This window comes from Salmo trutta, chromosome 28, assembly GCF_901001165.1.
Source record: "Salmo trutta chromosome 28, fSalTru1.1, whole genome shotgun sequence".
NCBI lineage: Eukaryota > Metazoa > Chordata > Actinopteri > Salmoniformes > Salmonidae > Salmo > Salmo trutta.
In genome coordinates, this window is record NC_042984.1 from 44,476,576 (window position 1) to 44,492,650 (window position 16,075).

Here is a 16,075-nt window from a genome sequence, read left to right on the forward strand (position 1 = left end):
AACTCCTCAGTAAGGAAAGCAGCTATTGGCTGTCCTAGAAGTCCCTAAATGACGTCATCACCTATTTTGCATAAGTGGCCATGTACTTTTAATTGTGATGGACGCTGTTGGAGAGAGGAATAACGTCGTGGCAGAGACAAAAAGTGAGTAAAAACCCTAAATATGTTTCGAACTACAAATTAACTTTCTTCTGTCGGTTCTTGTTTTTTTTTTATGTCACAATTCCAACCCTCCCCCTTTATCTGGGCTTGGGACCGGCAAAAGTGACCCAAAAGAGACACTCTGGTGGAGTTACTTAGTTTTTTATTTAATTTTTAGTTTAGTTTTCTTAATTTGGTTTGGTTTTTAACCTTATGGTCCACTTAGGAGCCTACAACAAGTCACAGTAAAACATGACCATTTTTCACCATAACATTGTTAATGTAGATTGTATACAAAAAGAGACAATAGAAAAAACTGTCAATGGCAATGTGAGAGAATTATGGTAACTCGTCTGGCCGTAATTCAGGTTATTTAATTTTGTATAATTTTTTAAAATGTAAGCCAGGGTGGGATCAGTCAGCGGCGGCTTCCCGCATGCGCGATTCATTTGCAGTCTGGACGCGGAGGGGTGAACATCTCCTGCTCTGACTGCAGCTGGGAGGGACTGCTGTGCGAGGACTGGGCCGCCTGGGAGTGCTTTGGGACGGGGCCCACGAGGGACTGCTGCGCGAGGACTGGGCCGCCTGGGAGTGCTTTGGGACGGGGCCCACTAGGGACTGCTGCGCGAGGACTGGGCCGCCTGGGAGTGCTTTGGGACGGGGCCCACTAGGGACTGCTGCGCGAGGACTGGGCCGCCTGGGAGTGCTTTGGGACGGGGCCCACTAGGGACTGCTGCGCGAGGACTGGGCCGCCTGGGAGTGCTTTGGGACGGGGCCCACTAGGGACTGCTGCGCGAGGACTGGGCCGCCTGGGAGTGCTTTGGGACGGGGCCCACTAGGGACTGCTGCGCGAGGACTGGGCCGCCTGGGAGTGCTTTGGGACGGGGCCCACTAGGGACTGCTGCGCGAGGACTGGGCCACCTGGGAGTGCTTTGGGACGGGGCTGGGGCCCACGGCAGCACCCGCTGCTCGTTGAGAAGAGTAAGAACAATACGTGCTTTCACATCAGGGTCTCAGAAGAGTCACTAGATTTGTCGCTAGTTGCTTTTTTGAAAATGTGTCGCTAGAGGGGTCTGAATACTCGCTAAATATAGCGACAAAGTTGCTAAGTTGGCAACACTGGTCCTATCTAAAAACGGATTCGTGCAATCCGGGATCCTTTGGATGTCCCTACCTTAACCCCCTACTACTTATTCTATGGTATATTGGCGATCACACAATGTAATATGCATCCCGCCACCTACTTTGCAGGATGGAAACAGGATTCCCTCAAACTAAACTACCAAAAAATAAATAAAACATATCTGATCCCTACACAGGCTCAAGGGGAACCTGGGAGGATGGGTCTTCCAGTACCCATTGCAAGTCTTCCAATGTTAAGTTGTTGAGTCCTGAGAACTTTTCTGCTGCAGCCACAATAATGTCTAGTTTCTTTGAATTCTGCTTTACAGTTTAACTGTGGCAATGAACACAAACCCCCCCTTTTTAAGGCACAGGGTGTCTTTTGTCTGTCAGAAAATATTTACAACAGGCTGTGGGGTATCCACTACCATCTCCTCACTAGCATTACTTGTTTTCTCAAACCTTTTAATTGCCTCTGCATAGGAGATTTGATTGACCGGTCTAACTTTTGCCACCTCAATTTCCTTCACCCTTACAGGGCACTCCAGGAACTCAGGATCATGATACCCACCACAATTGCAAGACCGTCGTACTTCTACATACCTTTCTTCAGTATACTCTTCGTCTGCACGTACTTGAAACATGGCCAAATTCTATACAATTCTTACACTGCAGTGGTTTGGGGACGAAAGCTCTTATGTCGTATCTTACACAACCAAGCTTCACATGCATAGGTATTTGCTCTTTATTTAAAAAAACATCAGGACTGACAGACTTGTCTTTTTCTCCATTCACCCAGCGGGTCAGACGCCGGGCACCAACCACACCAGGAATTCTCTTCAAGTATTCAACCTGAACATCCGTCGGCACCCCTGAGATGACTCCTTTGACCGGTGCTCTACTCCAAAGTTCAAAACGCAAATCTTCTGTTGTCTGGATCCTTTTGAGGCCTACAGCAATATTCCTCTGCTCTTCAGAAATACAATTCATTAAAATAAGACCTCTCCTGGTCACTCTGACAGACTCTTCTAAGTGTATATTTCACAATTTGACACCTGAAACGTGTTTCCCACATATGCATCCCAACAAGCGATTGATTTACACATGTATTCTTCACTCCAATTTTAGACAATTTCCTTTTTGTTCCAGTTTTCAATATTACTGTTGTCCATTCAGAACATTCACCAAATTTACTCAACGTGCTGATCCATTTGAACCCATTTCCGCCATCTTCCTCCCTACCATTTTACATGTCAACTTCAATGGGTTAGGGACGTCCCAAGAATCCGCAAAGATCTGGTTAAAAAGGGTACTCCACCGCCTCACTCTCTGCTCATTACAGTACTTTACTGCGCCTACTGGAAGATTAGATAAATTCACACACCTCCTCAGTGGCTGTCACGATGGCACATATCCCCACAGCGCTTTTTGCCATTCTCAGTGCAGGAGGTACATAAAACCCTGAAATCCTTAGATCAGAGAAAGCCTGCAGGTCCTGATCTTCTTGATCAATGCTTTTTAAAACTGGCAGCTGATTTTTATAGCTGAACCACTAAACAGATAGGTAAATCTAACCCTGGAATTTAATGAAATTCCAAAGATCTGGAAATCAGCATTTGTCCTACCACTTTTAAAAGGGGGGTATCCAACTCTTAAATAATTATAGGCCAATCTCAAAGCTGTCACCCCTGGTCAAAATACTTGAAACCCTTGTTAGTCTATTAAAAACTATTTTTATCTGTTCACTAACTCTATTTTATCAACGTACCTATCGGGCTTCAGAAAGAAGCATAGCACAATTACAGTAGCCATGAAGGTTTTAAGTGCTATCACTGAAGCCCTTGACAAAAAACAGCACTGTGTCTCACATTTTATTGATCTCTAAGGCTTTTGATACAGTTGATCATGCTATACTGAGGCAGATTGTCGAGCGTAGGTCTTTCGGCGCATGCAGTTGCATAGTTTGCTGACTGTGTCTGATAAAAGAACTCAATTTGATGGGCTCATGTCTGTTAAATTGTCTGTCTAATGGTGTGCCCCAGGGCTCTGTACTTGGTCCCCTCTTATTCACTATTTATATAAATAATTTAGTCAAAAATGCGCAACTTCACTTTTATGATAATAGTTATTTATTGTTGTGCCTCGTCTCTCACAAAAGCTTTCCAGAACTTGAAAACTGCTTTTTATACTGTTCAACATACCTTGTGTCAATTGAAGCTTATCCTCAATACTGACACCTAAACTAATGGTGTTTCCTAAGGCAAGAAATAGAAGAAATGTCAGGGCAATGAGATTGAGACTGTAACCTCATATAAATATATTGGAATTGAATTGATGATGGCCTCTTAAATTGCATATTCAACAACTTACAAAACAATTTGAACTTGTTGGGATTTTATTTTAGGAATAAGGCCTGTTCTTTTGAAGCCAGGAGGAGGCTAGTATCAGCTACATTTATGCCTTTACTAGACTATGGGGGTATGTTATATATGAATGCTTCCACATGGAGCATTGAGATTTATTTTAAGCTGCAAAACCCTTACGTCCAATGCACTTTATATACAAGGGTTGGCTTCTCTCGTCAATCGTAGTCACTGGTATGCTTCTATTTACAAAGCCATTTTGGGTTTACTAGCATTTTATTTGGGAATTTTCATTGTTCACAAATGTGGTGGGTACTCTCTTCGTTAGCAGGACTTTATCCTGCTAACTGTTCCAAATGTCCGAACTGAGTTTGGTAAAAGGGCTTTTATGTACTCTGCGCCATCTGCTTGGAACGCCTTACAAAATACTTTTAAATTGGAAGAACTTGTCCCAATTGGTGTTTTTAAATCATTGATGAAGGATTTTGAGACTGATTCCCTGACATGTCAATGTTTTTAATTTGCTGTTTAATGATTTTTAAATACTCCTGTGAATTGTTTTTTTTCCTAGTTTACCTGTAGTTGTTCATGTTGTCTGTCTGTAATTGTGTAATGACTTGGTGCTGCCTATCTTGGCAAGGATGCTCTTTGAAAAAGAGACTTCAAATCTCAATGAGCCCTTCCTGGTTAAATAAATAAAATATGAGTCCTGTGAGGCTATGCAGGTTATGGACGCCACAATGGTCCTGGATCCGGAAGTGGCGGGCCAGAAAGGGGCTGAGATACTTGTATCCCAAGCGGTGCAGCTCATCACACCTAGCACGTACGCTGAGCATGGTGAAGAGGGCAAACGCCGTGAGGATGGAGAAGCTGAAGCCTATGAAGGTGTGCAGGATGGCCCTGTGCTGATCATCTCCCTTCAGGGTTAGTGCAAAGTTCAAGGAGGGCCAGAACACCCAGAGGAATAAGGTGTCCATAACTGACAGGATGTCTAACTGGTAACTGGTGTTCTCCTTGCCGTGGCCCTCATTCAGATGTGGCCTTTACAGGACAAACGTTATACCCAGGCCGAAATAGCAGGCTAACAGGTGGATGAGGATGGATCCCCCTGCATCGTTGATCTTCAGGTACTTGAGCACAGCCCCATTCATTGACTGAAAACACTGAGATCTCCAGCAGGGCTTTGACTAGGAGCTGCACTAGGCTGGTCTTACCCAGGGCGACCCCAACGGAGATTAGCACCACGGCAAACTCTGCATTGATCAGGTTGATGACCCCCAGGTGGATAGTCCCATCATGGCTGAACTGGAAGTAGGATGGCCCACTGGATGGTGAGGGTGGCCGTCAGAAAGTTGAAGACCGTCCCACTGAAGCCGTACAGGCAAAAGAAGGCCAGAAGGCACCCAAAACCGATTTTAATATCATCACCTGAATGTCAGCAAAGAATGGGTAATATCTGTAAAGTGCGTTGTCCAGGGGTTTGGTCTCATTGTTCTGCAATTTAGCATCATCGTCACAGCTGACAAAGGCAGCATAGAGGGCTAGGAAGAGCACCTCCAGGACAGGCATTCTCACCCTCAGATTGGTAGAATGCTTCTTCACGCTGACAGCTGTTTCACAAATATGACCAGCATTACTTTTTCTTGCCATTATATTATTTCTCCCTAGATAAGAAAAGCATACAAACACTGCTACTTGTACTTTACAATAAGCCATCTCAGGGTCAGTGTTGGAGAAGCTACTCTATAAAATATAGCTACCAATTACTTCACATTGGAAGAAGTTGAGCTACAGTAAAGCTACCCTGAAAATAAATATATACTGAACCAAAATATAAATGCAACAATTTCAAAGATTTACTTTTTTATTTTTTAAATAAAATCATTAGGCCCTTATCTATGGATTTCACAGGACTGGGACAACAGATATGCATCTGTTGGTCAGATACCTTAAAAAATGGTAGGGGTGTTGGTCAGAAAACCAGTCGATATCTGGTGTGACCACCTTTTGCCTCATGCAGATCTCCTTCCTCCTAGACTTGATCAGGTTGTGGCCTGTGGAATGTTGTCCCACTCCTCTTCAATGGCTCTGCAAAGTTGCTGGATATTGGCGGGAACTGAAGCATGCTGTCATACACGTTGATCCAGAGCGTCCCAGATGAGCTCAAGGGGTGACATCTGGTATGCAGGCCATGAAAGAACTGGGACATTTTCAGCTTTCAGGAATTGTGTACAGATCCTGGTGACATGGGGCCATGCATTATCAGACTGAAACATAAGGTGATGGCGATGTATGACTGGCACGACAATGGTCCTCAGGATCTCGTCACGGTATCTCTGTGCATTTAAATTGCCATTGATAAAATGCAATTGTGCTCGTTGTCTGTAGCTTATGCCTACCCATACCATAACCTCCCCTGCCAAAATGGGGCACTCTGTCACAACGTTGACATCATACACGTGGTCTGCGGTTGTGAGGCCGGTTGGACACATTGCTAATTACGGTGTAGTTCGGCTCAGCGTAGTTTGTTTAGGTTTTCGCTCCAACCATAAAAATGAGCTGGTTGATAAGATACATCAGGTTAGTTAGAACTGGGGCTGTAGTGAAAACCTACAGGAGGGTAGTGCTCCAGGAACAGAGTTGGCGAGCCCTGGACTAGGCCTTGTCTGGTGAGTGGCACTTTTTTTATATTTTTTTATTTTTGCAGCTAACCAGTGCTCCTGCACGTTGACTCTGTATTGGTACCCCCCTGTATAGTCTCGCTATTGTTATTTTCAGGGGTGGAAAGAGTACTGTAAAATCCTATTCAAGTAGAAGTACTGTTACTTTTAATGAAATTGTAATCAATTAAAAGTACTGGTGTAAAAAAACTACTCAAGTAAAAAGTAGCACATTTAAAAAAGTTACTTTTACTCTGACTACTGTTAATTCTAAAATTTGCTATTTAAATTGATGGTTATTTTTATTCTCCTTTTACAATAATGGAAGTTTGAATGCAAGCTTCACAAATGAATATCAAAAACACTTACTTTTCTATATACTAGTGTATATTGTGGTGTACAGCAGGTCAGCCACCGGGGGAGACTCGTCGAGGCCTGGTGACAGACGGAGTATACATCACGAGGCGATGGCTCCATCTGCTGGACGTGCCAGGTCTCGACTTGTTCTCCGGCCAGGACTAATTGGGGCTGATTGGGGATTGGTGAGTAATCAAGGGCTGATTGCTCACCAGCTGTACAAGTCCCATAAAGCTGCCAGAAGGGCAGCACACGGGGGAGAGACTGGGGGAGAGACTGGGGGAGGAAAGGACTCCTGTATAGTTGGGGACGGTAACAGAGGTAACAGGAGGGAGTTCAGTTTTTGATCCCCACAGGATACAGCAGGACCCGGAGCCCAGAAGACGGTATCCCGGAGAGGGTCCTTTTCTTTTGGACTTTTATTTTAATAAACACCTTTGAAACTGAGCTAATCCTACTGTGTCTGATCTGTGTAAAAGTTTTGACCCCCTGGTCTGCCACAATATGTAATATTGTTTACATGTAATGCTTGATAGGCTAAAACACCTGAAAATAACCAACAAGATCATCCAGCACAGCTGATTTTAATGTAACAAATCTTCAACTTTCATGTATACAAATGTTGAAATGGCATATTTTCTTTGTAGAACTACCTACCGAACACTTAACTCACTTCTCTCTTCTCCCTTCAGTTTCAGTAGGAGCTGATTTTCTAACTTAATTGAGTTTATCCTGCTCTCGTTTTGCAGTGAAGAGTAGTCCAGCACAGCTAAAAAGACGCTTACAGGCGGCAGATGCAGGCAGGTCTGTGTTGAGTTTGAGGGACAACTTCTTTATGTATGGAAACAAATGAATTAAATCCATTTTGTCCAATGGACTAGCAAGATACCCATCCAGCTCCCCTGGTACCTTCTGACCGTTTGGTTGTCAGTGATGAGGAGAAATTCTCTTCATTAGATGAATGCTGCCTTAGATGCTCAGTCTCGTCCTGTGTAACTGTGTCAAAATGATTCTTCATGTACGCCAAACCTGTACATTGGAAACAACACAACATTCACATATTCAGTGCTTCAGAAAACTGTTGTATGTGGCTGGCAACACAATCATATTATTGGCATTGCAATAGCTCTAACACAGACTTCCACACTTGTTTGTTCTCAGATACTGAGATTGATTTGAGTTGTTGAAATGCATTCAGACCTAAAATTCTCTGAGTTGTGTCCATGTCTGGCTGTACCCAAACATAGTTATATGCAAAGGTTATTGTCCAGCACCTGTAATGAAACTTAAATAACGAAAAAAAGAAACAAAACAATTAAAGAAAAGGCTCAAAGACCAAAAGATATCATCATATGGACAATGAGGTTAAAACCTTTTGGAGTAAAGAAATCATACCGGCTGTGACATCAGCCTTGTCAGTCCAAGATGTCTTAACTTTGGCAGAAGGATTGCAGCAGCAAAAAGCTGTGGCTCCTCCATTTTTCCAAATAACTTTTGCAGACCATTCTGAATGGCTCTGATAAGTGGTAGGCACATTTGGCAAGATGTTAACATCTCATGGACAATAAATATTATTGTAATAGGAAAACATTACATTGATTAAAAGAATTGCTAGTCACATTTTCACTTTTAATTCTTCACACACACTTCTTATGGCATCCTCCCCCTTCTCTTGTATGATACGTGGGATCCTCTCCACAGCCAGGTACGTTGAGTTCCAACGTGTTTGATTTGGACAGATCAACTGCAGTTTGCACTCATTCGCTACAACTTCAGCAGCGAATGTTGACTGCCCTGTTTTATTCCACTTGGCATTTGGCAAAAGACGACCTGGACAACCTTTTGTAGCTAAGACTATTTGTTTCTGCCAACGCAGAATCTGTTGTTGCATTGAGGTTCATCAGATGACATGCACACCGTTGATGCTGAGGGAGTTTATATTATAGGCCACTGTCATTTTCTAGGATGGAATAGGTGTCTTGGTATTCAACCTGCTCTGCTGGCTCTTCAGCATCTGAGTCTCGGTCTGTTGACTCTACTACCTGGCTCTGTTCACCAAAAACATTGAATGCTTTGATTAAGTTTGATCCACTCTCTGTTGTGGTTCTTACCACTTTCTCCTTGATCCTGTATGCACAATGGATGTCATCGAGGGCACCTGCAAGCACATCAAATGTGTGGGAACCTCTCAATCTCTTGCATGCGAGTGCAGCAGAACGTCTCACCAGAGTTCCTTCATCTATCCATGTAACTCCTTTGATGAGCTGTCCAACAATCAGTGGTGGTGGCAACATAATTTACCCTGCCAAGGTGTGGCATAACTCTCTTCTTCATGTGATTGGCAGCTTCATGTATTCTTGAATGAACAGTAGATCTGGAGATCACTTTGCATTGAGGATGCAGGGTGGTTACCAACTATTTAAAAGCTTGTTGTTCGACCACGGAGAATTTGTTGATGGCACTCACAGATCTAATTATTGACAAGCTTGTCAACGGTTGCCTGTGTGACGCACCTGGCTCCTCCCACTGCCATTATTTCAGACATCTTCGTTTGCTTGCAAGTTGAGGTGTTTGATAGTTCATTTGTTTGTGGTTGCAGAGGTGAGAATATTGTAGTTTGTCATCAATAATGTGTATAGCCTGAGCAGTTTGGTTTTATACAAATTAACTTAAACCAGCACATAAAGTGCAATCTGTAAGTATTTAGGCAATGACAACATTTTTGTTTTGGCTCTGTAGTCCAGCACATTGGATTTTAAAAGATACAATGACAATGGGGTTAAATGCAGACTGTCAGCTATAAGGTGTTTTTATTCATATCAAATGAACCATTTAGAAATTACAGCATGTTTTGAATATTGTCACTGTCCAAATACATACGAATATTGGGGAATATTGTTCTTTCTTTTCCCCAGTTATAAGAACTATAGTTTTACCGAACATGATTTTTGGCTATTATTCGAAACTCAATGATCCAAACAGATATAGCTAGGTAATAAGCAAGCAAAAAAAGATCATGTTCAAACCTAAAAATCCCAGGTCTCAAAATTATTTTATCTTCACAAGTTCATTCATTTCACTTTTAGCTATCCCCAACAACTTACATTATGGGGATGGCTAGCTACTAGCCACCATAATGTCAATGCAGTAATAGCCCGCACCACAGCTTATACTTCCTTCAGCTGTATAAAGACGTTGGTCAGGGTTAGCTTTTAACTAGCTAGCAACCGGATTAGCTAGCTAACGTTAGCATTATGCTACAGATTGAATGCAACTGGCTAGTAGCAACACTTTGTTAGCTACATAGCCTACACAACAAATGGCATTCATGGCGATAAAATATATTTGTAACTTTAATTTTTGTACCAGTACATGTTTCCTCAAGTTTGACGCCGAGTTTTTGTAGGTAGCCACCTCCACCATCTTTGGTAAGCAGAGCTTACATTCCATAATTACACTGATTCCTCCTCTCTGCTTGAAGCTGAAGTGTTCTTTGAGTTGTTAGGCTCCATTTATTTTTCAAGTTGATTAGGAAACTGTTTTTTTCATGGCATGTAGCTACCTTTTTTTGTACTGTTAGAAAATCCTGTTACCGATCATCATACACAGCTATGATTTGTCCATTTTGGTGCGATGCGTGAAATTGAATTGTATTGGTTACTTGTCACTGACAAACAAGTGAACAGTTCTAGCCTCTACAAAAGGCGCAAACTTTATGTGCTTGCCATGATGATGTGTATCCTTTTTCTTTTGTACTCAGTGTAACGTGTGGCAGCCCACTTTCCAGCTCCAGATCCCAATCACAGGAATTCTAATCACCTGTTCACAGACCTGCATGTTATCATCACACACTATTTAGTTCAGTTCCTTGCTCCCCATCACTGTGAGGTATTGTTTGTTTTGAGAGACACTTTTTCGGAGCTCTGGGTTTTCACCGTCTGTCTCTCCTCCCATTTATGATAGTTTTTGGCTACCTGCCTCACTCACGACACCTTTTGCCTATTCCCTGCCTGTACTGTTGCCATTTTTGGACCTACCGCGTATCAAATGATAGCCATGTGCTCAATAATCAGTTTAAAACTTTTACTTTGATTTATATAACACTGAAACCTCTGGAGATTCCCAGTTGACAGACACTTTCCTCTCAAGTTTACCAATACCGAAGCTAAACAACAAAGTGAGAATGGATGTTGATAAACCACTTACCTCTTCAGAAATTTTACAAGCCATAAAGTCCTTTAAGAATGGCAAAGCACCGGGACCAGACAGGTTCTCAACTGAATTTTTTTAAAGACGTTTGCTAAACAACTCGTACCGCTTTTAGCCTCAGCCTTCTCCCACCCGTTTGATACCAAATCTCTACCCCAGACTTTTTACCAAGTCACTATATCAATAATTTTAAAGAAAGATAAGGATCCCCTTGTGTACCTCCTATAGTCCTATTAAGCTATAACATATTGTATAAAACCCTATCACTTCTCTTTGAGACTGCCTTATCTTCTTTAATCAACACCGATCAGACAGGGTTTATTTAAAAACAGACACTCTTTTTTATTTTATTTGAGACGCCTGTTTAATATTATATATATATATACTCCACCCTCTGCAAACTCAGAAATAGTGGATGCAGGAAAAACATATAGAATGGGATTATTTATTCATTAAAGGGCTTTGGTTTTGGAGATGCATTTATTTAATGGGGTAAAATAACATACACATTTCCACTGGCTTCAGTTCAAAGTAATGCCATCCTTTCTGAATACTTTCCTTTACAACGTTCCACTAGGCAGGGCTGTTCAATGTCTCCATTACTTTTTCTTTAGCCAAAGAGCCACTAGCCATCGCTCTACGTAGCAGTGAGGTAGTGAAAGGGGTGATAAGAGGTCTCAAACACACAACCTCACTTTATGCTGATTTTATATACTTTTATTTATCTCTGATCCAATGTTATCTGCACCAATCGTTTTGAATACTCTTGAAACCTTTGGGGAAATATCTGGGTATAAACTAAATCTGCATAAATGGGAAATGTTTCCTATTCTCCCGCATGATGGATCCACCAGTTTGGCTACACTTCCATTCAAAAGTGTCACAAGCAAATTCACATCCAGGTGTTTCAGTTACCCGCCAGTTGAAAGACTTCCTAAAGGTAAACTTTACAAAGCTACTAGAGCATATTAAACTTGACTTTGAGCATTGGTCTCTTCTCCCCCTTTCACTATCTGGATGCGTAAATACTGTGAAAATGAATGTTTTGCCAATGTTGACCCACCTATTTCAATGTGTTTTTGGGGATATTTTTTTTCAGCTCATGATGCGTTTTATTCTTTTTTTTATCTATCTATCAATAAAAAAGTGGTCAGATGAAGCGGATGCTAAGCTACAGGACTGTTTTGCTAGCACATTCTTCCGATGGCATTGAGGAGGAGTACACCACATCAGTCACTGGCTTCATCAATAAGTGCATCGATGACGTCGTCCCTACAGTGACTGTAGGTACATACCCCACCAGAAGCCATGGATTACAAGCAACATCCGCACTGAGCTACAGGGTAGAGCTGCCGCTTTCAAGGAGCGGGACCAGGAGGCTTATAAGAAATCCTACTATGCTCTCCGATGAACCATCAAACAGGCAAAGCGTTAATACAGGACTAAGATTGAATCATTCTACTGTACATTGGCTACGACGCTTGTTGGATGTGGCAGGGCTTGCAAACTATTACAGACTACAAAGGGAAGCACAACCGAGAGCTGCCCAGACACGAGCCTACCACAAGCTAAATTACTTCTATGATCGCTTCGAGGCAGGTAACACTGAAACATGCATGAGAGCATCAGCTGTTCCAGACAATTGTGTGATCACGCTCTCTGTAGCCAATGTGAGTAAGACCTTTTAAACAGGTCAACATTCACAAGGTCGCAGGGCCAGATGGATTACCAGGACGTGTACTCAGAGCATGCGCTGACCAACTGGCAAGTCTCTTCACTGACATTTTCAACCTGTCCCCTCTGTAATACCAACATCTTTCAAGCAGACCACCATAGTCCCTGTGCCCAAGAACACTAAGGTAACCTGCATAAATGACTACCGACCTGTAGCACCCGTCTGTAGCCATGAAGTGCTTTAGGCTGGTCATGGCTCACATCAACACCACCATCCCAGAAATCCTAGACCCACTCCAATCATACCGCCCCAATAGATTCATAGATTATGCAATCTCTATTGCACTCCACACTGCCCTTTCCCACCTGGACAAAAGGAACACCTATGTGAGAATGCTATTCATTGACTACAGCTCAGCATTCAACACCATAGTGCCCTCAAAGCTCATCTCTAAGCTAATGACCCTAGAACTAAACACCCCCCCAGGAGACTGAAAAGATTTGGCATGGGTCCTGAGATCCAGAAAAGGTTTTACAGCTGCACCATCGAGAGCATCCTGACAGGTTGCATCACTGCCTGGTATGGCAACTGCTCGGCCTCCGACCACAAGGCACTAAAGCGGGTAGTGCATAAGGCCCAGTACATCACTGGGGCCAAGCTTCCTGCCATCCAGGACCTCTTATCAGGCGGTGTCAGAGTAAGGCCCTAAATATTGTCAAAGACTCCAGCCACCCTATTCATAGACTGTTCTCTCTGCTACCGCACGACAAGCGGTACCGGAGCGCCAAGTCTACATCCAAGAGGCTTCTGAAACAGCTTCTACCCCCAAGCCATAAGACTCCTGAGCATCTAATCAAATGGCTACCCGGACTTTTGCACCCCCCTACGCTGCTGCTACTTTCTGTTATTATCTATGCATAGCCACTTTAATAACTCTATCTACATGTAAATAATTATGTCAATAACCTCGACACCGGTGCCCCCCGCATATTGACACATTCACTCTGTACTGGTACTCCCTGTATATAGCCCCACTATTGTTATTTACTGCTGCTCTTTAATAATTTGTTTTTTTTATCTCTTACTTTTTTAATGGATTTTCATTGTTGGTTAAGGGCTTGTAAGTAATCATTTCACTGTAAGGTCTACACCTGTTGTATTCAGCGCATGTGACAAATAAAATTTGAATTGATTACCTCCAAGCCATAAGACTTCTGAACAGCTAATCAAGTGGCTACTAGACTATTTGCATTGTCGTCCCCCCCCCCTTACGCTGCTGCTACTCTCTGTTATTATCTATGCATAGTCACTTTAACTCTACCTACATGTACATTTTACCTCAATTACCTCTACTAACTGGTGCCACCGCACATTGACTCTGTACCGGTATATAGCCTCGCTATTATTATTTTACTGCTGCTCTTTAATTATTTGTTACTTTTATATTTTTTTTAATTACTTAACACTTATTTTTCTTAACTGCATAAGTAAGAATTTCACTGTATGGTATTCTGTTGTATTCGGCGCATGTGACAAACCAAATTTGATTTGATTTTATCTATCTATCTATAATGCAGGCATTGAATATGCAACGTGGCTTTGTGTTAGCTAGCCAACGTTTAATTACTTCTGCATTATGAAAGGAACTAGACACGGACACGAATGATCCATTGGTAGTTTGTTGTAACCAAGTATAGGTGCTAACCGTGTGTTATTGGATGCTAGCATGCTAGTTGGCTACGGCGTCATAGGACACGGTGCACTGGGTGGGTTTCACGGAAGAATACTGTACCAAGTTATCTAGCTGAATAAACTAAGTTTGAGCCTATTCCTGGAAACATTGAACCACTGTAGTTTACATCAATTATAATTTCTAAAGTGGACGTTGGAAAAGTTTGAGTGTTTCAGTGAATGGTTAGTGAGGGAGGCCCTGCTCTCTCGCTTCCCCAGTTGTTTAGTTCATTTTCATTCCAATCTCCTTTGCATTAGCGTAGCCTCTCCTGTAGCCTGTCAACTATGTGTCTGTCTATCCCTGTTCTCTCCTCTCTGCACAGGCCACACAAACGCTTCACACCGCATGGCCGCTGGCACTCTAACCTGGTGGTCCCAGCGCGCACGACCCACGTGGAGTTCCAGGTCTCCGGCAGCCTCTGGAACTGCCTGTCTGCGGCCAACAAGGCAGAGTTCCTCTCAGCCTATGCTACCCTCCAGTCCCTCGACTACTTGGCGCTGACGGAAACATGGATTACCACAGAAGACACTGCTACTCCTACTGCTCTGTTCTCGCATACCCCGAGAGCATCTGGTCAGCGGGGTGGCGGGACTGGAATCCTCATCTCTCCCAAGTGGACATTCTCTCTTTCTCTCTTTCTCCCCTGACCTATCTGTCTATCTCCTCCTTTGAATTCCATGCTGTCACAATCACTAGCCCATTCAAGCTTAACATCCTTATCATTTATCGCCCTCCAGGTTCCCTTGGAGAGTTCATCAATGAGCTTGACGCCTTGATAAGTTCCTTTCCTGAGGATGGCTCACCCCTCACAATTCTGGGTGACTTTAACCTCCCTACATCTACCTTTGACTCATTTCTCTCTGCCTCCTTCTTTCCACTCCTCTCCTCTTTTGGCCTCACCCTCTCACCGTCCCCCCCTACTCACAAGACAGGCAATACGCTTGACCTCATCTTTACTAGATGCTGTTCTTCTACCAATCTCACTGCAACTCCCCTCCAAGTCTCCGACCACTACCGTGTATCCTTTTCCCTCTCGCTCTCCTCCAACACTACTCACTCTGCCCCTACTCAGATGGTATTGCACCGCCGCAACCTTCGCTCTCTCTCTCCTGCTACTCTCTCCTCTTCCATCCTATCATCTCTTCCCTCTGCTCAATCCTTCTCCAACCAATCTCCTGATTCTGCCTCCTCAACCCTCCGCTCCTCCCTTTCTGCATCCTTTGACTCTCTATGTCCCCTATCCTCCCGGCTGGCTCGGTCCTCCCCTCCTGCTCCGTGGCTTGACGACTCATTGCGAGCTCCCAGAACAGGGCTCCGGGCAGCCGAGGGGAAATGGAGGAAAACTAGCCTCCCTGCTGACCTGGCATCTTTCCACTCCCTCCTCTCCACATTTTCTTCCTCTGTTTCTGCTGCTAAAGCCACTTTCTACCACTCTAAATTCCAAGCACCTGCCTCTAACCCTAGGAAGCTCTTTGCCACCTTCTCCTCCCTCCTGAATCCTCCTCCCCCTCCTCCCTCCCCCTCCTCCCTCTCTGCGGACGACTTTGTCAACCATTTTGAAAATAAGGTTGACGACATCCGATCCTCGTTGGTTAAGTCAAACGACACCGCTGGTCCTGTTCACATTGCCCTACCCTATGCTTTGACCTCTTTCTCCCCTCTCTCTCCAGATGAAATCTTGCGACTTGTGACGGCCGGCCGCCCAACAACCTGCCCGCTTGACCCTATCCCCTCCTCTCTTCTCCAGACCATTTCCGGAAACCTTCTCCCTTACCTCACCTCGCTCATCAACTCATCCTTGACCGCTGGCTACATCC

General features: G+C 43.6%; 1 long non-coding RNA gene and 1 pseudogene across 3 annotated transcripts; one reads left to right on the forward strand and one right to left on the reverse strand.

The window, feature by feature from the left end:
- The first annotated feature begins 17 nt into the window (after window positions 1-17).
- LOC115166323 (uncharacterized) lies at window positions 18-2,283 on the forward strand. 3 transcript variants are annotated; one of them, XR_003870302.1, is made up of 3 exons: window positions 18-143; window positions 1,801-1,893; window positions 2,062-2,283. It is a non-coding gene; the product is annotated as an uncharacterized LOC115166323 (long non-coding RNA). The 3 variants fall into 3 exon arrangements; XR_003870303.1 differs by having other exon boundaries at window positions 51-143; window positions 1,460-1,893; XR_003870301.1 differs by lacking the exon at window positions 18-143 and having other exon boundaries at window positions 1,128-1,893.
- Window positions 2,284-4,114: 1,831 nt separating this feature from the next.
- LOC115166396 (ammonium transporter Rh type B pseudogene) lies at window positions 4,115-5,275 on the reverse strand (annotated as a pseudogene).
- Between the last annotated feature and the right edge of the window lie 10,800 nt (window positions 5,276-16,075).